Source organism: Myotis brandtii, unplaced genomic scaffold (assembly GCF_000412655.1).
Source record: "Myotis brandtii unplaced genomic scaffold, ASM41265v1 scaffold456, whole genome shotgun sequence".
In the NCBI taxonomy this organism is placed as follows: domain Eukaryota; kingdom Metazoa; phylum Chordata; class Mammalia; order Chiroptera; family Vespertilionidae; genus Myotis; species Myotis brandtii.
Window position 1 is genome coordinate 3018193 of NW_005367431.1, and position 10386 is coordinate 3028578.

Consider the following 10386-nt stretch of genomic DNA (forward strand, 5'->3'; position numbering starts at 1 on the left):
CACATGCACTGACTACCAGGGGGCAGATGCTCCGACCGGTAGGTTAGCTTGCTGCTGGGGTCCGGCCGATAGGGACTGAGCAAGACAGGCTGGACACACCCTGGAACCCTCCCAATGTCCCTCCCCACCAGGGGGCAGATGCAGTGAGCAGGCGGGTGGTAAGGAGCGAGGGGTCCTGGACTGCAAGAGGGTGCAGGCCAGGCTGAGGGACCCCCACCCCCACCCCCAGTGCACGAATTTCATGCACCAGTCCTCTAGTATGTTATATGTTGCCTCAAATATCCAGAGTCCCATCCAACATTCTACTTCTTTCTTTATAGTGGGCAATAAAGTTTCAACAATTGCCTTTCACTTTAGAGGAAATATTCCAACATGTCCCAGATCACTGAATATTCCAAAAAGTTTATTGACATGACATGCCTCTCCATTTTTGTGAGATTTATTACCCTTCCCTTGACATACATATGTTCTACTAAGAATCTAAAGTGTTTGCAATTTCCTGCTCAGTGGGCCCAATTATCATAAGTCATCAATATAATGGACCAGCATAATGTTTTGAACTATAGCAAGGTGACCTATGTCCCTTTGGACTGTAATATGACAGAAATCAGGAGACAAAGCCCTGAGGTCGTAGAGTGAAGATGTACTGCTGTCCCAGATACACAAAGGCAAACTATTTCTGATTATCTTTACTTAGCGGAATGGAAAAGAAAGCACTTGGGATCAAGATGTACATCAGGCCCAAAGTTGTGTTGACGTGTTCCAGTAAAAATGTCATGTCTAGAACCACAGCTGCAATTGACATCCCACCTATCTTCACAGTAATCTATGGTCATTCTCCAAGGCCCACCTGGTTTTTGCACCAGCCAAGTAGGTGAGTTAAACTGAGTCTTGATAGGAATGACCGCATGGACATATTTCAGATCTTTGATGGTGGCACTAATTTCTGAAATTTCTTTAGGGATGTGGAATTGCCTTTGGTTTGCTATTTTGATGGTGGTGAGATTGTAGTTCAGGGACTTCCATTCGGCCCTGCCACCCCTAAGAGCTCTCATTCCATGAGTTAGGAAATCAGCAGGGAGATTCTGTCAGTTAATTTACAGACACAGGATGGGTCTGTGGTCCCACTGGATCCACGTGGGCTTAGAACAGATTGAAAGCCTTGAACTTGGGACTCAATGCAAGGACAGAACTTCAGAAAGCCTCTAGGGTAGTTCTGAAGGGATCTTTGCTCTCTAGTAGCTACAAGGCACACATATGGCAAAGGACCAAGCCTGGGCCCTGACTGTCAGGATCCCAGGGTTGCAGAGCCAATGAGATGAGCAGTCCCACCATTTGGAAGGGCACTGGTCCAGAGGGAATGGGACCCCAGACATGGGGTGGGGACGTTTCGGTAGAATTTTGAAACCCCAACACCCCCTGAGTGCTTAACTCCAAAAATAATCGGGAAAGTGCCGAAACTATACTGAAATACCACTATACACACACCAGGTGGGTCAAATTCAGAAGTCTCACAGACCAGTAGTGAAGGGTGTGAAACAATGGGAACTCTCATTCCTGCTGGTAAGTAGCCCAACTACTTTGGGGGCAAGTTGGGCATTTTCTAGTAAAGTGGTATAAATACTTATACCCTGTGCTCCAACAATACCACGCTGGAAAAATGCCCCCAAAAGTACATGCACTGTGCACCGGGACACATGTACAGAAGTGTTCAAAGGAGGCCTGGGTCTGACCGGCGTGGCTCAGTGGTTGAACATTGACCTATGAACCAGGAGGTTGTGGTTCAATTCCTGGCCAGGGCACATGCCCACTTGTAGTGGGTGTGCAGGAGGCAGCCAATCAATGATTCTCTCTCATCATTGATGTTTCTATCTCCCTCTCTCCTCTTTGAAATCAATAAAAAAAAAATTTTTTTTTTAAAAAAAAGAAGGCCTGGCTGGGGGGCTTGGTTGGAGCATTGTCCTGTACACCAAAAGGTTGGCCTGGCTGGGGGGCTTGGTTGGAGCATTGTCCTATACACCAAAAGGTTGCGGTTCGATTCCCAGTCAGGGCACATTCTTAGGTTGCAGGTTTGGCCCTGGTCAGGGGTTCGTACAGGAGGCAACTGATTGATGTCTCTCTCTTACATCGATGTTTCTCTCTCTCTCTCTCTCGCTCGCTCTCTCTCTCATCAATAAAAACATTTTTGAAAAGTGTTTAGAGGAGAATTATTTATGTAGCTCAAACTGGAAACAATCAAAATGCCTATCAACAGTAAAGTAGATAAATAAATGTTGTTATATCATACCATGGAATATTAAACAGCAATGACAATGAACAAATGACATGGATTAATGTTATAAATCCAGTGCTAAGCAAAAGAAGCAAAACATAAAAGGTACATAGGGAATCATACCAGTTATATAAAATTCAAAACCAGAAAACTCTAAACTGTATTGTATAAGGATGGATAAACTATAAAGAACTGAAAACTGTAACACAAGGCAGAGATTTCCATAAATACAAGAATGATTACCCTTAAGAGGAAAGGAGGGGGTGTGATTGAGAAGGGGCACATGGGATTCCTGTGGCATTGGCAATAGTCTATTTCTTGATTTGGGCAGTGATTACACAGATGTTTGTTTTATAATTATATATTATACTGTGCATTTGTATTTAATGCAACTTTTTGTGTGTGAGTTATATTTTACAATCAAATCTTTAAACAGAAACAAGATATTATGAACAATTGTATGCTGATATACTTGAAAATGTAGGCAAGATGGGTAAACTTCTAGAAAACGATTACTTTCCAAAACTGAATCAAATCAAAAAGAAATGAGATATCTGAATAGTTCTATAACTAGTAATCTATTGCTATGTAACAGATTACCACAAGTTTAGCAATTTAGAAAAGCACATTTATTACCTCATGATTTCTGTGAGTTAAGAGTCTGGGTGCATCTTAACTGGGTGCTCTGATTCAAGACCTCTCACAAGGCTGCAATTGTTGGCCAGGGCTAGGATCGCATCTGAAGGCTGAGTTAGGGAAAGATCTACATCCAAGTTCACATAGCTGTTGGCAGAATCCAGTTCCTCAAGGGTTGTTGGACTGTGGGCCTCCGTTCCTAGCTGGCTGGTGGCCTATGGTTACTATCTGATTCTTGCCCCATGGATCTTTTTAACACAGCCACTTGCTTCATCAAAGGGTGCAAGCCAGGAAGGCAAGAGGGAGAGCCTGTTGCAAGACAGAAGTTACAGTCTTCTGTAACCTACTCATGGAAGTGACATTCTGTCATCTTTGCCATATTACATTGGTTAGAATCTTTTCCCAAAGTGGCTGAGCCATTTTTTCCTTCCATCAACACTATATGGACTTCCCAGGTACTCCATGTCTTCATCAACTCTTGGGGTTGGTGGTCTTTTCGTCTTTTCATTCTGAGGAGTTGTTCAGCGGCATCTCATTGTGGCTTCAATTTACATTTTCTTAATGACTAAAATGTTGAATATCTTGTCTCACACGTATTGGCTACGTGCATATCTTTCTTTGCAAAGTATCTGTTCAACTCTTTTGTCCATTTAAAAATTGTTTTTCTATTATTGAATTTTATAAGCACTTTATGTTTTCTGGAAGCAAGCCACTTACCAAGATGTGTGCTTTGTGAATATTTTCTTCCACACTATGGCTTGTCTATTCATTTTCTTTTTTAAAAAATATTTTTTTATTGATTTCAGAGAGGAAGAGAGAGGGAGAGAGAGATAGAAACATCAATGATGAGAGAAAAATACTAGTATTGATCGGCTGCCTCCTGCACACCTCCCCACTGGGGTTTGAGCCTGCAACCCGGACATGTACCCTGAGGGGAATCAAACCGTGATCTCGTGGTTCATAGGTCTACACTCAACCACTGAGCCACGCTGGCTGGGCAATTCTATTTATTTTCTTAATGATGACTTTTGATGAGCAGTTTTAAACTATGATGAAGTCCAATCAATTGATTTTAATTGTTATTGCTTCCTTAGTCCAGTCCAAGAAATCTTTGCCTACCTCCAGATTGCAAAGCTTTTCTCCTATGTTTTATTCTAGAAGCTTTATGGCTTTAATTGTACATTTAATTTCAACAACTCCTAGGAGTCAGATGCTTTTTCCCCCTTTAAAGGGGAGGAAACTGGGGCCACAGAAAGGCTAAGTAACTTGCACGTGGCGCGCACACACACACACACACACACACACACACACATCCTTAGTAAGTAGTTGTACCAGGACTGGAATCCAGGTCAGATGCCAGACCCGAACTCTGACACACCACTATGGACCGCTTTCAAAAAGTGTGGGGAAGGGTGGAAATCAGACCAAACTATTCTCTAGGGCCAGTGGCCTCTATCCTTTCCTACAGGAAGAGACAGCTGGGCACAGGGGGCTGGAGAAGGAGCTGGAAGAACTCAGGGTCATGGATTACTCTAGGACTGTCTGGACTGGTCTGACCAGGCTTCCTCTGACTGTCCCGGTTTAGCCCCCACTACCCTCCACAAGACCCAAGGGGCTTTGGATCCTGTTGATCGTCTTTGGACAATATTTCTCTCTGGCACTACTTATTCTTTGTTCCTTGTGCTTACAGCACCACATCTGGAGGATTCATTCATGACTCAAACCTTTATTCTTGAAGAATCACAACCCTTGGGTGTATTTTCACCCATGTAGGCGTGAAAATCCTCCATTTACTTTTACTACTGGACCCAGGGGAACAAGGAGACATCACAGGTGATCCCACCCAACCTGGGCTCTCTCCAGATTTCTCCCCAACTCTACTTTACAGCAGCCTCCATTTCTTTTTCATAGTGAAGGTCAACACCCGAGCCAATACCATCCTCCACCTTATTACTTGTTTTCTCAGTGGCCAGTGACAGTCTCAGCTCCTATTCAGATAAGTCATTTTTGCATCTCTCGAGGGGCCCAGTTCCCCGCTGGGTGGTAAGGATGTACAATTCCAATCTCTGCCCCCACCCCCCACCACCACTCGCTCTCAGGCTCACATATTTGACCCCAGGGGAACTAGCACCATATGTTGGTACTGGTTCAGCGTGCTCCACAATCTGCAGACCAGCAGGTCCCACAGGTGGTACCTCTCAGCTCACATAGTAACTGAGCCTGCAGGAGGGTGTTCCACCATGCGTTAAGGCCACCTAGTCCTGGATAAGGGGTACAAGGAAAGACCAGGGAACCCCGTGGGCACTGGCCTATTAGCATACATCTTTGGTCTTCATAGGAACATGAGCTTCTTGGTGTCAGACAATGCCTAACAGTGGCATCAGTAGGTTTATGAGTGGAGGTGCAGAGGGAGGCAGCGGGAGGATGAGAAAGCAAATCCAACTCTACAATAGGATCCATTGTAGGTGGACAAATGGCTGCCCCTCCATGGAGGGAGTTTGTGTAATCAGACTGTGAAGTCAGAAAAAATAAAATAAAATAAAATATATATACTCTGTGCCAGGAACCCAGGGGCAGAATATATATTCTGCCCCTGGGTTCCTGGCACAGAGCCCCTAAACCCTTTTTTCATAAGTGATAGGAGCATCTTTTGTTCTATTAAGATGACTTTGGGTGGACTATTGGATGGCTCCTGGATGGGGGCTGGTCACCAAAAAAAAAAAAAGCCATGATCAGAAGCTTAAAATGTTCAGCACCACCCATCATCCTTCAGAGAGGGGAGAAGGGCTAAACATGGGGTTAGTAATGGATCATGACTACATGAAATCCCTATAGTATGGAATTTTATACCCTAAAATCCATAAAATCCCTATAGTATGGAATTCGGAGAGCTTCCAGGTGAGTGAGCACACCCACATACCAGGAGGGTGATGTACCCCAACTCCATGGGACAGAAGCTCCTGCACTTGGGAACCTCCCAGACCTCACCCTATGTACTTCTTCATCCGGGTGTTCATCTGTATCCTTTACTGTAGCCTTTTATAAACTGGTAAATATAAGTAAGTGTCTTCCTGAGTTCTGTGAGCCTCTCTAGCACACTAATCAAATCCAAGAGGAGGAGGTCATGGGAACCTCTGATGTGTACCCAAGTCAGACAGACATTGTGGGTAACCTGGGGACCTACTACTTGTGATTGGCCTCTGAAGTGGGGGGCTGTCTCCTGGGACCGAGCCCTTAACCTGTGGGGTCTGACACTATCTCCAGGTACTTGGGTCAGAACTGAATTAAATTTCAGGACACCCAGCTGCTGTCCTGGAGAATTGCTTGGTGTGGGGAAAAACTCCCACATATTTCAGTGTGAAGTGTTCTGTGACTAGGAAAGGAGACACGGGAGAGAAACACACAGGAGAAAGGCACGTAGTAAGGGAGAACTGGGTTTTCCCCAACACAGAAGGAAGAACTGTGTGGGTTTTTCCAAAACATGAGCTATCACCTGATGCCTGACTGAGCCTCAGAGAGACAGTTTTGGCCACTCAGAGGTGACGGTGGCCAGGCTGGCTGAGGTGGGGCATATTCATTCTGAGAGGCCAGGCAGAGGCTCCGCCTGCCTCCCTGGCCACTGTTCCTGGGCCCATTGATTCGGTTCTTGAGCATCTGCGGCTTGTGGGAGACTCTCAGAACCCAGGACATCACCATGCAACAATTTGTCCTCCTCTTGGTGGGTTTTTCCGAAACATAAGCTATCACCTGATGCCTGACTGAGCCTCAAAAGAGACAGTTTTGGCCACTCAGAGGTGATGGTGGCCAGGCTGGCTGAGGTGGGGCATATTCGTGCTGAGAGGCCAGGCAGAGGCTCCGCCTGCCTCCCTGGCCACTGTTCCTGGGCCCATTGATTCGGTTCTTGAGCATCTGCGGCTTGTGGGAGACTCTCAGAACCCAGGACATCACCATGCAACAATTTGTCCTCCTCTTGGGAAGCAGATGGAATTAATAAGCTGTGACTATCAAGCAAGTTCTACCAGAAGATAAATTATACATACTGCAACAAGGGGAAGGAGAACATGTGAGGTTTGCAAAATTCTTACAGGAATTTGTCCTTGTCCTGAAAAAAAAAAAATGCTGGCTTGCTGTTTAACGTTTCTATTAGAAAGTTGAAGCTCTTTGTACCTCCAATAAGACAGGAAAGTCATGCTGGTATGTCACCTCTGTAGCTGCCTCAAACTAGTAAGAGTCACAACCAAGTTATGACCGATTCTGTTCCCAGGGAATAATAGCCAAACGTGGCTTAGTATTATCTTAGGTCATGATAACGGGGCAGGGAAAAGCCTGGGGTCTCTTGTCCTCAAATCGAAGACTCGTTGCAATTAGAAACATCAAAGGTTAGGCTCAGCTGAGGCTGAGATAGCTTCTCGAATTTTGTCCAAGTCCTGAAACCAGAGAGGGGAAGAAAGTAGTGGCGCCCATGGTGTCCCCTGACTGTTAACATTGCCTTTCAAGGAATGCTCTCTGATGGCCAGCCACTTGGCACAAGCACTCTCTCACAATCTGGGCCCGTTCTGAGAGTCTAACCACGTAGCACCTCCTTGTCACCACCTCCAGTCTCCCTCCTTCCATGGCCCTCCTGCTCTCATGGCAAAGCCACCAGCCACTGCCCAGAGCTGACCTCAGGCTGCTTCTCCTTCTGTGCAAAATGGAACTGGTTCTCGTCACTGCCGCTGCCGGAAACGGGCAGCGGCGTCACAGCAATCGATCTCTGGCTGGGGCTGGCTGCTTGCAGAACCATCTGCTAACAGGCTGTGGAGAGAGCTCAGAATTGTCTGAGAAATGACCTCCGAGGCTCATCCTGGGTTACCTGGCAACTAGCAAGCCAACCAATGGCTCCCTGTCCCTAAGGAGGGGCTGTGCCTGAACTCAACCTCCCACGGGATGAGGTTGAGGTGGGGCACAGGGCCAGGGCCTCCAGGCCAGCACTTTCCCAAACAGCTGACACTTCAGTTGAGACTGCTTACCATTCATTCCCCACATTCCATTGCCCCCAAGGTCATTCTCATACTCACCAATGTCAAGGGCAAACATGGAGGGGGACCAGGGTGCTGCCTCCAGCCTCAGCCAGAGACCCGGTGCCGTGAGTGTCCCCGAGCTCTTTGCATAGCACAGACTAGAGTCTTCAATCCTTGGGCAACTGGTCCTAGGGACCTGCCCCTGAGGAGCAGGTGGAGGGAGGGGCAGCCTGAGAGGGACTCCGGGGAATGAGCTGCGTGCTCAGCAGCCGCTTGGGCTTCAGGACATGCCTGGACCCAGTCCCTCTCCCACGTGTGCCTGCTCCCCTTGACGACAGATGCTGCTGGGCAGACCTGCCTTTGTGGCAAGGTCAGACAGCACTCAGCTCTCATCACATGGTCCCCAAGTGCCTCGCGTCAGGCTTGCCGTCTCCCCAGGGCCCAGCAGCTTATGAAAGCAATGAGCTGTTTCTCAAAAGGGGAACAGTGGCTTGCAGAATCAGACACAGCTTTGCTCTAAAATCCTGGCTCCTGAGCGGAGCCTTGCCTCCTGGGGCTTGTCCCAGGTTCCATAAGGGCATCTCAATATGCCATAGACACTCGGGGCCTCGAACAATTCCAGCTTTGGAGCAACTGCCATGTGCGAGGGCAGGAAGCTGGTCCTCACACCATCCGGGACCCGGGTGACAGAGCTGCCTCCTGGGAGAGGGCTGCACAGCGCCTGCCTCAGGAAGGGATACAGATTAGCTGGGGCCCTGGGCCTGGACCTCTGCCCACAAGCCTTCCCCAGCCCCAGAGTCCCCTACTGGGACCCTGAGCTCTACCTGCCTTTAGTTCCACCCAACGGATCAGAATGGACCCCTGATCTTCTTACGACTTATTAGAGGAAGTAGAATAACACACGTGTTTTCACTTGAGTGTACATCAGAACCTCTGTGTGGGCAGCTTGCTTAAATAGAGCTGCTCAGGCCCCAGCGCTGGAGAGCCTAAAGCAGCAGAGCTGAGTTGGGACTCAAATACACAGTTTATCCACGCTCCCCACCCTATGATTCTCATCCGGGGAGCCTGCCAGCTACGCTGGTGGAATGCCTCAGGGCCAGGCAAGCCTGGATCCAAATCCAAGTTCTCTTCCCATGTTAGTTTGGGACCATTTCACCTATGAGCGATGGATATCCAAAAGAACAGGGGTATCAACAGGATAGAAGTTTACGTCTCTCAGGTGAATGTCTAGGAACGCAGGCCCGGCTGGTATGGTGGCACCACAGTCCTTAAGGACATAGACATTGTCTATCCTGTTAACAAATCCTCCACATTCAGCTCTGGCTTCTTGGTCCAAAATGGCTGCTCCGGGTCCAGCCATCATGCTGGTGTTTCCTGGAGCAGGAACGAGGGAAGGGAGGAGCACGAGTCCTCCATTTAAGGGTAATTCGTCCAAGTTGCACTCACCACTTCCACTTACATCCCACTGGCCAGGACTTGGTTATATGGCCAGATATTCTGCAAGGAAGGAGGGAACATGTAGATTTTTATTTGTTTATAAATGACTAGAAGCCCTGCGCACAAATCCGTGCTCCAGTAGCTTGCTGCCGCCCTCCTGTAGCTCCCCACTAGCTGCCCCTTCCCTCCCCCCATAGCTTGCTGCCCTGCCCCCTCCTGTAGCTCTCTGCCACCCGCTTGTAGCTCGCTGCCCCACCCTCCTGCTGATCCAGTTGTGATGTGGTCGGTCGTTATACTTCAGGCGTAATGATCATTTGCATATTACATCTTTATTATATAGGATGATTTAGGCACAGAAAGAGTGTCCAAAGTAGCTGAGACAGACAGACAGGGTGACGAAAGTGAAAGATCAAATCAGCTAACATCACTTGTGTACTTACTGCTGCCAGTCACCGTTCTAAGCACTTTATACATAACCATGAATTTCATTCTTCTAACAATCCTGTGATCGTATGTGCCTTGATGGGGTCACACACCTACCCCGGAAACACACAGACTGGAAGATTAACCTTGCCTCTTACTCCCTAACCGACTCTCAGCAAGCTCTTTGCTGACAAAAGAGAGGAGGGAAACCATACTTAGTTCAGACCAGACACAATTTACACCCCGAAGATCTGATACAATGCCCTCCAAAACCTTGACAGAGCCTCTGCCAGCCTGGAGGAAGGGTAGAAACCAGGTGTCAGCAGGGGTGTCCCATGAGACTGAGGGAAGTTTTGCTCAAACCCCATCTTGTGCCTCTGGACACGCTAGGGATTTCAGGCTTGGGCTTCTTGCTTCTGCTGAATTCTGTCTGTGGTGTTTGGAGCCTGGAGGTGTAATTGCTGGGTTCTGGCACCTGGGGGCAGGGTCTGCTGTTGGCACAATGCTGGGCACAAACTAGATGCTCCATAAATGTTTATCAATAATAACTAGAAGCCTGGTGCATGAATTCATGTATGGGTGGGGTCCCTTGGGGTGGCCTGTGGGGATCAGGCCCCA